Source organism: Lepus europaeus, chromosome 10 (assembly GCF_033115175.1).
Source record: "Lepus europaeus isolate LE1 chromosome 10, mLepTim1.pri, whole genome shotgun sequence".
Lineage (NCBI taxonomy): Eukaryota > Metazoa > Chordata > Mammalia > Lagomorpha > Leporidae > Lepus > Lepus europaeus.
In genome coordinates this window covers 89,731,087-89,746,480 of record NC_084836.1, presented here as the reverse complement: position 1 = coordinate 89,746,480, position 15,394 = coordinate 89,731,087, and the positions used below count along the sequence as shown (strand labels likewise).

At 39.8% G+C, this 15,394-nt stretch overlaps 1 protein-coding gene across 1 annotated transcript in view; it reads left to right on the top strand.

The window, feature by feature from the left end:
• LOC133768131 (ubiquitin carboxyl-terminal hydrolase 2-like) overlaps positions 1 to 15,394 on the top strand; it is a 105,534-nt gene that overhangs the window by 53,662 nt on the left and 36,478 nt on the right.

Below are 15,394 nucleotides of genomic sequence, written 5' to 3'. Positions count from 1 at the left end.
GGAAAATGGGTGATTTCTATGTAGAAGAGTAGATTCAAATTATAGACAAAGTTCTAATTTTTCCTATATCCCTATCTCTATGAGGCAGATTTGGTGCAAATCAAAATTGTTGCTAGGCCAAGAGAGCTACAAACCATAGCACAGATCTGTATTTTTCTCAGTTGCAGAAAGAACTGTTTTATATATAGTTTTAGAAATGAATTTCCTAGTGAACAATCCCTGTCCCAGAGCAGATGTTCCTTGGAAACAACACCAATGTCTTTCAGGGCCAAGGTGAAAGAACTATAAGATTTTTCTTGAAGCTTTCCAGGTTAAAACCATCGCTGTCATTGTCTTTGGCCTTGTTTTTCAAAATGTGTTCTACAGTATTGCTTCTCAGATCTTAATGTGCTTGTAAATTACCCTGGAGTTTTGTTAAACTGCAGACTAATTCAGTAGTTCTGGGGTGGGGTTGGAAATTCTGCGTTTTTGATAAGCTCCCCAGAGATGTGGATACTGATCTATGTTGATCTCTGAATCCTACTTTGAGTTGCAGGGGAATACACAAAATAGACCTTGTGAGATGCTGTTCGACATAAAGATTCTCTCATCCATTATGTTCAAATACAAAACAACAGTACCTGCATTTTAATCTTTGTCTTTGAAATTCTGCAAATGAACCAATTAATTGCTTTGAGAAGGTTTGCACAGATGATGTCTGATTCTAAATTAATAGATCATAGAATAATATTTTAATAGGCTGTCTCTTAAACTGGGAAAATAGATTTGTGTGTGTGTGAAAAGAAAAAAGTACTCTTATGTGTGTTTGTTCTCCATTCAAGTATTTGATCCAGGATTTAAGCAGATTGAAGGGGGATTCTGGAAATGCTTGACACTCTTTGTGATAAATATTATTGTCTTCCAAGTGAGCAACATTCTAAGTTCTGGATTCCTCCAGTAGAATGATAATTTTCTCCCTAAAATTTTGACCTTCACACCATATGGTGGTGTGCCCTTTAATCAGCTCAAAATATCAATAGAGGTTTAGTCGCCACTAAGCTCTTGTCAAAAGGTTTACTGAGCAGAGTGATACACAGGAAAGCTGAACTAAGGGAATTTAATTCCCTTCAACCTTCTCATATTGTATTGAAAGTGTGGTGTGTCTACACTACATCCAATGAGCAATCCTGATCTGGTCCCAGAATGACCATTCTTTGGGTCTTGGATATGCCCTATGGATTTCATTTTAATAAGTGCTCCTAGAGTTTTCTGATACAGGTGTTCTAAGGACCACATTTTGAGATTAAATTCTACTTCCTTTGAGGTATGGAGCGATCTAGCTGGATTCCTTGCTTTGGTTTCCACAACATGCACCTTTGTAAGTCATGTTTTATTCTATTCTGTATTTTTATGAAGCATACACACACATACACACATATACATATATATTTATATATCACTGCATGGAAAAGAGTATTTTGTCTGAAAATGTTATTGAAGACTTGTCACTATGTCAGGCTTCAGAACATTCTGTAAACGGATCCTATTGGCAAAGGAGTTTGAAACATAGCATTATATTTTGATTGGGGTCACAGAAATAAAAATAGAAATTCCTTTTGTGATTCGTTTCCCAAAATAAAAGTTTTCCTACATTAAAATCTTATATTGAGAGATTTCAAAATCAGAATTATCTTTTCCTTTTTAAAAATTCGTTCTTGGTTGGGAGGAAAGTCAGAACAAAATCAATTTTTTTAAATTTATTTATTTATTTAAAAGGTAGAATTACAGAGAGGCAGAGGCAGAAAGAGAGATCTTTATCCTCTGGCTCACTCCCCCAATGGCTGTAATGGCCAGATCTGTGCTGATCCAAAGCCAGTATCCAGGAGCCTCTTCTGGACCTCCCACATGGTTGCAGGGTCCTAAGGACTTGGGCCATCCTCTACTGCTTTCCCAGGCCTCAGTAGAGAGCTGGATCAGAAGTGGAACAGCTGGGACTCGAAATAGTGCCCATATAGGATGCTGGCACTGCAGGTGGCTGCTTTTTACCCACTGAGCCATAGCGCTGACCCCAAAATTAAGTTCTTAAAAACATTTTAACTGGGGTTGGCACTGTGGCGTAGTGGAAAAGGAGCTGCTTGCAATGCCAGTATCCCATATGGATGCCTGTTCTAGTCCTGGCTGTTCCAGTTCCCATCTAGCTCCCTGTTAATGCACCTGGGAAAGCATCAGAAGATGTCCCAAGTACTTGGGCCCCTGCACCCACATGGGAGACCTGGAAGAAGTTCTTGGCTCCTGGCTTCAGTCTGGTCCTACCATAGATGTTGCAGTCATTTGGGGAGTGAACCAGCTGATAGATGATTCTCATTCTCTCTCTCTCTCTTTCTCTCTCTCTCTCCCCTCCCTCTCTCTCTATCTCTCTCATGCTGCCTTTCAAATAAATATAATAAACCTTATAAAAACCAAAAAGATTTACTTCTTTTGCATTACTGACAAATTCTCTCAACCAGTGGCATCTTCTTATCTCTGTTTTCTGAATCAGAAATACTCTTCAATGGTATTGTCGTTTACTCTTAAGGGTTATGCAGCAATATCTCAGAGTAGTTCTGTCATCCTTACAAAGCAAATTGATGCTATTCTAGAAGTTTTCTAGATAATTCTGTGTGGGGGATATCTTTTTTTATTAAGATTTATTTATTTATTTGAAAGGCAAAGTTACATAGAGAGGAGAGGAAGAGAGAGAGAGAGGGAGAGAGGTCTTCCATCCTCTGGTCAATTCTCCAAATGGCTGCAATGGTCAGAGCTGTGTCAATCCAAAACCAAGAGCCAGGAGCTTCTTCTGGGTCTCCCATGTGGTTGCAGGACTTGGGCCATCTTCTACTGCTTTCCCAGGCCATAGCAGAGAGCTGGATTGAAGTGGAGCTTCTGGGATTCGAACTGGTGGTGGGATATCTTGAAAAGACTTCTGAGAATGCTTCTGCCCCTTTTTGTGGACACACAGAAGCCATAGTGTAGCATCCCTCTACCTCTACATCGTGGCTCTCTTGTAAAGCACTTTTGCACACTGTCCCTCACTGAGCACACCTCATAGCACTTCCAGTGCTTTCAGCCTTGTTTCACCTGTACCTTCAGGACTGAGGGATGAGGTCCAGAAGACACTGCTGAATGTCAATCAAGGAAGAAGAAGAACAGGCATTGGAATCTGATCTTCAGATATCAAATACACAATTGTTCTTTTTTTTTTTTTTTTTTGACAGGCAGAGTGGACACTGAGAGACAGACAGAGAGAAAGGTCTTCCTTTTCCATTGGTTTACCCCACAATGGCCCCTGCAGCCGGTGTGCTGTGACTGGCACACCACACAGATTAGAAGCCAGGAGTCAGGTGCTTCTCCTGGTCTCCCATGCGGGTGCAGGGCCCAAGCACTTGGGCCATCCTCCACTGCCTTCCCAGGTCACAGCAGAGAGCTGGCCTGGAAGAGGGGCAACCGGGACAGAATCCAGCGCCCTGACTGGGACTAGAACCCGGTGTGCCGGCGCCGCAGGTGGAGGATTAGCCTATTGAGCCGAGGCGCCGGCAACAATTGTTCTTGCTAGCCCCCAGCTCTCAACTTTGGCTCACTTCATGTAGATCTCAACTGTCTCATTTGTTAAAAACTTTTGGTATGCCATCTGTTCAAATGGAAAATTACTTGGTTGAATAATAACTAAATAAAAGGTAGGTGTAAGAAAGCAAAGGAAAAACATGGTTTTTTTTTTGTTTGTTTTTTTTTTAAGAAATCCACATGTTAGAGTTTGACAAAATGTTGATTGACTCATTCTCTTTGGTTGTAAGATATTTGGGTTGGTCTTGGAATGAGATAGAGGGATGACTTTAACACAGAAGAATTTTTTTTTAATTCCAATTCATTGGCTAAATAAAGCATCTAATTTTAATAGGAATGAGTTCACATGAGTATTGCATACAGATAAGTTTTTCAGCAAACCACATTCTGCCCATACCAAAGTGACGTCCTGGACTGGGAACTAAATGACATCCACAAAGTATCATGGCAACTGGTTAACATCAAAAAACAAAGCTTGGAAAAACAAGCAACAAAAAAAAAACCAGTTAATTCACCTGTTGTTTGTTGCATGTTATATCACACATTCACTTACTTTTTTACCTAGAAGCCTTTTATTTAAAGTATACAAACATCATGCATTTCATAAATACAACTTTAAGAACATACTGATTCTTCCCACCCTACCTGCCTTCTCACCTGCACTCCCACCCTTCTTTCTGATCCCTCTCCTATTCCCATTTTTATTTTTTACTAAAATCTATTTTCAATTAACTTTATACACATGATATAAATTCTGTACCGAGTAAAGAGTTTAAAAAACATGGGGGAAAAAAAAAAAAACCTTCCTCAGCAGTCAAGACACTGGCTGCTCAAAGTCATCATGTCTCAAAATGTCAATTTTACTTCTATAGATTGCATTTTGGGTGCTCTATCAGTTGCCACAGATCAGTAAGAACTTATGGTATTTGTCCTTTTGAGACTGGCTTATTTCACTAAGTAAAATGTTTTCCAGTTGCATCCATTTTGTTGCAAATGACAGGATTTCATTTTTTTTTAATTACCCCTTTGGTGGAGTAGATCTTCAGTTGTAGACCATTCAGAATGCTGTATAGACCCATTCAGGTTAGAGCTATTTAAGTTAAATTAAAAAAATACAGTCTAGGGCCAGCGCCGCAGCTCACTAGGCTAATCCCTGGCCTGCAGCGCCATTACTCTGGGTTCTAGTCCCGGTTGGAGCACCGGATTCTGTCCCAGTTGCTCATCTTCCAGTCCAGCTCTCTGCAGTGGCCTGGGAGGGCTGTGGAGGATGGCCCAAGTGCTTGTGCCCTGCACCCGCATGGGAGACCAGGAGAAGCACCTGGCTCCTGGCTTCGGATTGGCACAGTGCACCAGCGGTCGTGGCCATTTTGGGGGTGAACCAATGGAAGGAAGACCTTTCTCTCTGCCTCTCTCTCTCACTGTCTAACTCTGCCTGTCAAAAAAAAAAAAAAAACAGTCTAGAACATGTATTCTTATATGCAATGAGGCATGATGAGCACTTGATAAATAATTCTTGGAGAAAAAAAGATAGATCAGATTGCTCTTTACCTTAGTCATTATTTTTTTTACTTTTATTTAATGAATATAAATTTCCAATGTACAGCTTATGGATTACAATGGCTTCCACCCCCATAACTTCCTTCCCACCCACAACCCTCCCCTTTCCTGCTCCTTCTCCCCTTCCATTCACATCAAGATTCATTTTCAATTCTCTTTATATACAGAAGATCAGTTCAGTATATATTAAGCAAAGATTTCAACAGTTTGCCCCCACATAGCAACACAAAGTGAAAAATACTGTTGGTGTACTAGTTATAGCATTAAATAACAGTGTACAGCACATTAAAGACAGAGACCCTACATGATATTTTTTAAAATTAATTAGTTTTCTATGCCATTTCCAATTTAACACCAGGTTTTTTTTTTCATTTTCAATTATCTTTATATACAGAAGATCAATTCAGTATATACTAAGTAAAGATTTCATCAGTTTGCACCCACACAAAAACACAAAGTGAAAACTACTGTTTTAGTACTAGTTATAGCATCAGTTCACATTAGACAACACATTAAGGACAGATCCCACATGAGATGTAAGTACACAGTGACTCCTGTTGTTGATTTAACAATTTGACACTCTTGTTTATGGCGTCAGTAATCTCCCTAGGCTCTAGCCATGAGTTGCCAAGGCTATGGAAGCCTTTAGGGTTCGCCGACTTTATTCTTACCATAGTCACCTCTGGGGTTCACATTGGCTATTGGCTACTAGGAGGATGTTTTCATGCAAATGATAAAATACAAGGACAGAACCATCATGAGGACATTAAAGTGGATTGTAATCTTTTGGAGATCAGAGATATGGCTTACATCTGCTCTTTATTGTCCACTCTCTTTAGCACAACATGGAGCACCTTGAAGATGCCCAGCAAAGACTTCCTGACTGGTGGAGTGAGAGAATCCATGTCAACCTCTCTCATTGCTGATGCTTATGCTCTGAGAAAGGTATAAAGGTTGTGTTGTAGATGTTTACAGAGTGCGTGGAGGCTAGAAAAAGAGAATAAATATTTTCCTCCTGATTTTTCTTTCAAAGTTTTTTTCTTACAGCATATATTAATAACTATGATGAAATTTAGATTGGAATATAGTTTGTTGGGTCATTTGTACCACTATTTTTAATTATCACTGTTTTGTATATAACATCATCATATCTAACATATCCACAAGATACGTATAAGTCATACATGTTTAATATTTAAATTAGAAATAAGCATCATGGACTGAGTGTTAAGTCACCATTTGGGACGCTCACAATTCCATATCAGAGTGCCTGGTTCTTGTCCCAGCTATTCTGCTTCATCCCAGCTTCATACTAATGTGCACCTTGGGAGGCCACAGAGGATGACTCAGGGACTTGTGTTTTTGTCACCCATGTGGGAGATTTTGATTGAATTCCAGTTTCCTGGGTCATGCCTGGCCCTACTCCAGCTGTTGCAGGCATTTGAGGAGTGAATCAGAGAATGGAAGATATCTCACTCTCTGTTTGTGTCTCTCTGCCTTTCAGATGAAAATTAACAAAAATTAAAAAACATAACCATCCTGTGATATTAGAAATTTTATTACATGTAATCCTCTACTCCACTGACAAGAAAACTTACAACATGGAGCTGATATTTTTTGGAGGCATTTCCTCTTCTTCCTAGTGGAAGTGAAAACTTTGACCTAATAAAAGTAATAAAACAAAACCCCACTCACATCTAGTTGCCAATAAAAAGGCCCACAGACTGAACACAGGAAGTTTAATATTTATTTTGTGTTATAAGGATATTGGAGCCATAAAGATTTTTTAAAAATATTTTGATTATTAGATATTCAAACACTGTTTACATACAAAATACCAGCTTGCATGACACTACAAACTGGCAGAGTGCCAGTCTGTACATATATAGCCCCATTGTGCGCAGCAGCCAGTGGTCATTGGGCTATGGCTTTGATAATTGGATTACCAAACAGTTAATGGGAACCAGATTTAACAGATAGCCTGACTGATTTAGGAGGAAGTTCTTTTAATTATTATTATTTTTAATCCCTTCTCACTAACAGCTGTTGATAGAATCAAATACTCATCCTTCATATTGTCTACCAATTCACATCAACACAACATTTTACATCTATTTCATTTTTTTAACTTTGGTTTTTACTTTATTTCTGTTTCTTTTCTAAAATTTTTGGATTCTCCCAGCTGTTTGCTAGCTTCTTACCTTCAAATACTGGGCTCTGTGTGGGATCACAGGTATTGTGCCTAGGGTTCCTAGAGAAGGTGAATCAAACTGAATTCACTGAGTATTTCCTCCTTGTCCAGTGGGACATTGTGAAAGACATTGAGAATAAATTATCATGCTATTCTTTTATTTGAGAGGGAGTCAGAACAAGAGAGAGAGAGAAAGTCCTGTTTGCTGGTTTGTTCCCCCAAATGCCTGTAACACCTGGAGCTCAGCCAAATTGAAGTTGACAACTGGGAACTCAATCTAGGTTTCCCACGTGGGTGGCAGGTACCCATCTATTTGAGCCATAACTGCTGCTTCCTAGGGTCTGCATTAGCAGGAACCCAGAGACAGAAGCCAGAGCTGGAAATCAAACCCAGGAATCCGGATACTCGGATGTGAGCCACAGGTGTCTTAATCAATAGGCCAAATTCCTGACCCAAGAGGAAATTGTTGAGGCTACTCAATGTATAGCCTCTTATCACACATTCTGTGGGATAGTCTCACGGTGGTAAGTGTAGTCCAGAAAATTCCAATTTTATGTTTTCACTCTCCAGTCCATCAAAGGAGCATAACAACTCCAGAACAGTAATGACCACATTGAAGTTTGTAAAGATTCAATTCCAGAGGCTGGTACTATGGCATAGTGGGTAAAGCCACCTCCTGAAGTTTCAGGATCCCATATGGGCACCTGTACAAGTCCCAGTTGCTCCACTTCTGATCCAGCTCTAGGAAAGCAGTGGAAGTTGGCCCAAGCACCCATGGGGAAGAGCCAGAAGAAATTCCTGGCTCCTGGCTTCTGGCTTTGGACTGATCCATCTCTGGTTATTGCGGTTATTTGGAGAGTGAACCACTAGATGGAAGATCTCTCTATATCTGTTTCTCTCTCTCTCTCTCTCTACCTTTCAAATAAATAAATAAATAAATAAAATTTTTTAAAAAGATTCAATTCCATTAAATCAAACCATGTCATGGAATTAAATGCCATCTATGCATATGAATTTTTATACTATTGTGGAGAAGTTTGTTTTGAAAGATATTCATCAATATTCCATGTATGGTAATGCTTTTTGTCATAAAATTTTTGGGACTATCATTATGGCACAGCAGGTTAAACTGTCTGTGATGCTGGCATCCCATTTGTGCACTAGTTTAAGACCTGGCTCCACTTCCAAGCTCCCTGTTAATCTTCCTGAGAAAGCAGCGCAAGAAGACTCAAATGCTTGGATACCTGCCACCAACACTGGAGACCAGGATGGAGTTCCAGGTTCCTGGTTTCTGCCTGGCATAGTCCAGGCTGTTCAGCCATTTGAGGAGTGAACCAGAGGATGAAAGATCTCTCCTCCTCTGTATCTTCCTCTCTCTCTAATTCTGCCTTTCAAATAAATATTTTTTTAAAAATGTGTATCTTTATTCTGATCAATTACTGTACTTCCCTTAAAAATCCTTAAGAATGAATTACTATTTATCATTCTTGTTAGTTATGACTTGTATATAATTCAATATCCTATTAAATTGAGGGTTTCCAGATAAAAGATGTCTGGGTAAATGCAAATTTCAAATAAATAATGTATTCTATTTGGTATATCTCCCAAGTGCACAGGACATACTTATATGAAAAATCGGTCCTTTTTTAGGAAATTAAAATTTAACTGATATCTTGTGTTTTTATTTGCTTAATTTGGTAACTCTAAGTAGATTCTAAATATCTCCAGCTTTCATAGTGTATGACTCTTTTTGTCTAATACTTATCTGGCCTGCATTATATTCCAATAGGATAAAACTTAGCTCCTAAAGTATCAGACAGGGAATAAATTTTTTTGTGCTTACATTCAAACCTGTTCACATATATTTTACAGACACAGTATTTATAGGCTCTACTTTATGGTTTATACTTGATAATGGCAAAGTTGTTTTATAAGCTTTCTTAGTCATTTCATTGCTCTGCAATGAAAGACAGTGAACGTTATTACAAGAGGAGAAAACGGTAAGCCTGGAGACCTGGGTTCTAGTTCCATCTCTGACACAAAGCACCTGGGGGTCTGTCCTTTATCTGTGATGGTGAATACATCAGAGGGTGTGGTAGATTCATTGCATTACTGATTTCAGTTTGTTTCCTCTCCAGCATCCACCCCCTTTAGACATGAAATGAGGTCTATTTCCCTGCTCCTTGATTCTGACTATGGCCCTGTGACTCGTTTTGATCTATGGGATGTTAACAGATGGAACACACACTACACTCAGATGTTTCCACTTCCAATGGTACACCCTGAGAACATGCCAGGGCTAGCCTGTTGGAGGGAAGGGAGAGTGAAGGTGGAGAAGGGCATTTAGATTCTATGCATTCCTGTCAATCACCCAGGAGAATAAACAGTCAAATAGATTTTGTTTTTCTCCAAGAACCATTACTCATCATTTGTGTGTAGATATAGGCAAGCGTTCAAGAAAGCATATTTCTGCAAGTAGGTTTCAGTCTTGATATGAAACTGATCTGGTCTTGAAATTCTGAGCATACCATGAACATAAGGATAAATTTTGTTTTCTATACTACATCACCCCTTTGAAATCTGAAGAAAATAAAGACAAGGAGGAATGTTGGATTTTTTTAAAAAAAGAGATAAATAAAGCTCCGTGCTGAAGGCTTGTTGGTTCATGCGCTAAAAGTTTTGAAGACAAGTAAAGTTGACCGTGTGCAGGTGTCTAAGTGTTCATTCACTAATGAGGATACTTCTTTGGCTGCGACTGGAAATGGATGTTGCATGAAACTTACTTCACCTTGTTTCATGCTCCCCCTTTCTCTGTCTGATGCGGTCCTTATGGGCATTGAGGAATGAAGTTAGAAGACGTGAGCACTTTCCTGCTTGTGCCATGGTTGGTGGAAAGTAATATCATCTTTTTTTTTTTTTTTTGACAGGGAGAGTGGACAGTGAGAGAGAGAGAGAGAGAGAGGGAGAGAGAGAGAAAGGTCTTCCTTTTCCGTTGGTTCACCCTCCGATGGCCGCCGCGGCGGGCACGCTGCAGCCGGCGCATCGCGCTGATCCGAAGGCAGGAGCCAGGTGCTTATCCTGGTCTCCCATGAGGTGCAGGGCCCAAGCACTTGGGTCATCCTCCGCTGCACTCCCAGGCCACAGCAGAGAACTGGACTGGAAGAGGGGCAACCGGGACAGAATCCGGTGCCCTGACCAGGACTAGAACCCGGTGTGCCAGCACCGCAGGTGGAGGATTAGCCTAGTGAGCCGCGGCGCCGGCCATGGAAAATAATATCATCTTCACAGCTCTCTGCACGTTATCTACTGAAAATTTTTTTTCTGATTTACAGTAAAATTGCCTAATATATTTTCATTTTTGCCACATTAATCAAAAACTTAGGATCATCTGGATCAGACACAGACGGATGTCTAATAAAATTCTTCTTCTCTATTGCTAAGTGCTAAGAGAGGAGAAGGATCAAGGGTGTCTCAGTTCAGATCTAAGCCATTATGAAGTCTCCATGTACTTTTGTTCAGTAAGTAAACTGAACCTATAAGGGGGTTACAACTTCGGTTTAAATAAGACAAAGTATCGTGGATTAAAATCCTCACTAGACTTTGACAATGGTTCAACAGAATATACTCAGAAACTTGTGCAAATAATGATGATACTAATTTCATATTGCTAATCAGTTCTACTCTAACTATCAGGAGAACTGTGGATAACAAAAGCAAAAGAAAGCAATGTTCTCCAAAGTTGCTAACTTTGGAAGGAATTCCTAGATATAATAGGTATGTGGGAAAAAAATCATGTTGACAGCATAACAATTCATTCACTTCCTAACATGACTAGTCATGTAATGTACTTTAGAGCAAACAATAAGGTTATTGTTCAGATGGGAAAACAAGCAATTTGTTGCAAGGCGAAAAGGTGAAAATGTTCTATAACCTGATTTTGTTTTGGCAGGCTGCATGTCATTTTTCAGGTAATTTTAAGAGATACATTTAATAGACTCGTGTTTAAAGATTTGGTTATTTGTGAATGCAATGCTTCCTTCTAGGCTTTTTTTTTTTTTTTTTTTTTTGCCTTTTTGTGGGGGATTTTTTTCTCTTTGTTTTTGTTTGTTTAGATCCAGTGGCCTGACATTCTCATTAAGTAGGAGCAGCCGGGGTCTCAGATAACATTATCTGTTTCTCTCTAGAGTGCCTGCGTTGGAGATTTGTGGCTGGAAATCCTTCAAAGGTGACAACACAGTGATGAGTTAATAAGACCCAGGACGGTGATGAATGAAGCTACTGGTGAGTTCAGTTTATGCTCCAATGAGAAGACTTTTCCAGAGCAGCCTCACAGTTGTGTCCCCTCCTTTCCTTATTTTGCGTCACTTTCTTGGCTGCATGTGGTCCAATGGGGATGGAGTTGGAAGGAGAGGAGAAAGAATTTGACATTTTGGAAGAAAAAATTGAAATTTGGAAGGTCGTTCCATATCCACTCCCACATTTCTGAGTTCTATATACATAATTAGAGAGTTCTATTTCAATTAATGGTTTTTGGATATTTGCAAGCTGGGTCTTGAGATATTATTGGTTTCCAAATTAATACCATTCATATAATGTTTAGAGTATATTTTAGCCAATTCATTTTCTTTATTAAATGACATCTTATCTGGATTTACCTTGGATTTTTTTAAACCAATGAAACTATTTTGATGTTTAGCTTGACTTAAACATAATTTTTTTTTATTTATTTCAAAGATAGAGAAAGAGAGAGACAGACAGAAAGTTCCCATTGGCTTGTTCACACCCCATATGCTCTCAATAGCAGTGCCAGGAGTGGGGAGCAAAGCCAGGAGTCTGATATGGATAGCAGGAACCAAACTGTTTGATCTGTTGCCTGCTGCCTCCTAGGGTCTACATAGAAGGATGTTGGAGTTAGGAGCCAGAGCTCCTAATGGGATAAGGATTTCTTAACCGTTATGCTAAATGCCTACCCCTAGACTTTAAAAAAATTATTTATAAGGCAGACCAAAACAGAGCACTCCCATTTGCTGGTTCATTCTCCAAATGCCCACAACCATCTAAAGTTGGGAACTGAGAATTCAGTCCAGTTCTCTCATGTGGGTGCCAGGGTCCAGATGAATCTGAGCCATCACTGTGACCTCCCAGGGTCTGTATAGTAGAAGCCTGGGATCAGGAGCCCGATCCAGTTTTGGATGCGGGTACTCTGAAGAGAGATGGGAGCATGCTAATCAACACCTTGACCAGTAGGCCAAGTGACCATTCTTTTACTTTTAAATTGAAAAAAAAATTAAAACCCATTTTTTTCCCGTCTAAGCACAAAATGGTAGGCACCTAGCTCTCCTAGGCTCCAAATAGGGAAATCTTTATGTCACCCCTCCCAAATAGCACACTATAAATATGCTCCAAAGCAGTAGGAAATATCAAAAATATCTAAGAAAGATTTAGGCAAGTTCTCAAGTAGTGGAGGCAGGATTCCCAGTCCCTTGTATTCTGTCTTCAGAAACTTTTGTGGGCGCCATGGTCAGGCTGGATGCTTCTTCCTAGATTTGTTTGTAGGTTCCTCCCAAGTATTTGGATCTCTCTTGTTTCCATTTGAATGTCTGTGGCTGACAGCAGCCATGTGAGCAAAAATAGTCAAGGGGCAAAGCAAACTCAGGCTATAGTGAGCAGCCTGAAATATCTGCATTGTCATCAGTCAGTGCTAAAAGGAGGTCAGTGGATGTTTCTGGATTTGAAGCATAAGCAGGATATGGAATCTTGGAAGGTTTTTCTTCTATTGATATCCATGTGATTTGGAGGTTTTTGCTAATAGTTCTTGCTGCTAACATTGAGTGCCAGAATAAATAACAGTGGCCAAGGAAAAAAGTCCTTTGGAGCTCATTTAAAGAAAACTGAAAGGAGATTTTTCCTGTTAACCTGGGTTTCATCTTTCAACCCACAATTGAGAGAGATGGAGACAGAGACAGATATCCTGCAGTCTGGTGGACAATTAGTAAAAGAGGGGTTGCAGTTTTCAATTTAACTTTTGTGTTAGTCTTCATTACTGATTTAATGATTGTCGTATAAATTGGTACTTACAAAGTGTTCCTCGTGAATTTTGTCATTCTGTTTCATCCAACCACACTCAAAAATAGTATGCTTGACCACAATTTATGGATGGGGAAACTGATATGTAGATAGCAAATGATTTGTCAGGGGCATACAGTTCAAAAAGGAAAAGAAAGAGATGCATCTGAACTTGGGGATTCTGAATCCAAGCACCATGTCTAGTAGTTTTACAACAGTTTGACTGGTTTTACCTTTGTTTCTTCATATTCTTCACTCTCCTTTATTTGTGCAGATTACTATTTGAAAATACCAGGAATCTGGATTAAAGGGTGGCTAAAGATCATTCATCTATGTGACCATTCAGAATAAAATTTGTGACACATAAGAGGATGCTAATTGCTTCTCCTAAGGCTAGCACCAATTACCACAGATAGTCAGCAACCAGCTCTATCCCAGTTTGTATAGCAATTGTACTATTTCTAAGAAAGGAAAAATCCTCTTTAATGCTTTTCCACTCATAAAAATAATTTCTAGAATTTTTTTAAAGATTTATTTGTTTATTGGAAAGTCAGAGCTACACAGAGAGAGGAGAGGCAGAGAGAGACAGCGAGAGAGAGAGAGAGAGAGAGAGGTCTTCCATCCGCTGGTTCACTCCCCAACTGGCCATAATGGCCGGAGCTGTGCTGATCTAAAGCCAGAAACCAGAGGTTTCTTCCTAGTCTCCCATGCACGTGTAAGGACCCAAGGACTTGGACCATCCTCTACTGCTATCCCAGGCCATAGCAGAGAGCTGGATCAGAAGTGGAGCAGCCGGGTCTCAAACTGGTGCCCATATGGGATGCCAGCTCTTTAGGCCAGGGGGTTAACCCACTGTGCCACAGCACCAGACCCAATTTCTAGAATTTAGGGATACTGTGTATCCTAAGGAACAGAGCAGTCTTATATCCACTTATCTGTATTTTCAAACTGACCACTTGTTTGAAGTTAGAAATGTCCGGTACATTAGACCACTGGGTAAAAGTGTAAGGGCAGCTTGAGGGTACAGCTCAGCAGTGGAGGTAGTTATTGGCTCTGTCATCACTAACCAGATTCAAATTTTATCCTTGTCGTTGATTTTTGCCCTGGACAAGTTAAATAGCCTCAACGTGCCTCAATTTACTCATTTGTAAAATGGAAAAAACTACAGAGCCTAACTTATGGCATCATTATTTGGTTTAAAATATGAAATTCAAGCACTTGAAGGTCATGTTTTATATCAGAAAGTATTCAGTTAGCTTACTTACTCTTAAAAGAATGACACATTGATGACATTAAAGTCACCAGGTACAGTCAGTGTACATTCAGAACAAAATATCCTAGAGTGTTGCTCACCAGTGATGTAAGATTTTCCAAGTTCTCTGTGTTGAATTTTCTGTGTAGTTGGCATCACCTTCTTGCAATTCAGCAAATTGAAAGCTTAAGTATCACTGTTAGCACTTCTTTTTTTCTCATTCTCACATAGAATTTGTCACTGAAACTTACAGCACAAATTATCCTTCCGTTAGAACTCTGATATTGCCTCCCTTTTATTCCTCCAGTTGGAACTAAATGATGCCTAAAGCAAAGGATTCCTCTCATCTCCCCCCATCTCCATGGGGAGCCACCTCTTGCCCAGCCTCCTTGGCAGCTGCTTTATGGAAACTTCCCTTTTCCCCATCAGTCGTCTTGGAGTTTCTCCAGATGCCTTGACTCCTGTTTTAACTTGTGTTTCCTGCCCAGTTTTGGTCCTTTCATTTCCAGGCTAGTTCTTACCACCTGTACTTGGGTGCTTGTGTTTTTGAATTATCCTCTGCTCCCAGAGGTTATCATTGACCAGTTTATTAATTTCAGATTTCCTTTGCTCCTTGGTCCACCCTTTGGGACAGTCCCAGCTCTTTGAAATCCAGCCTCCTGCAGAGTTGTGGTAAACAGGGATGTATAGTATTTTCAGTTAGGCTGGTCCCTTTACACTTTAATCTTCTGGCGATCTCACTAAAATAG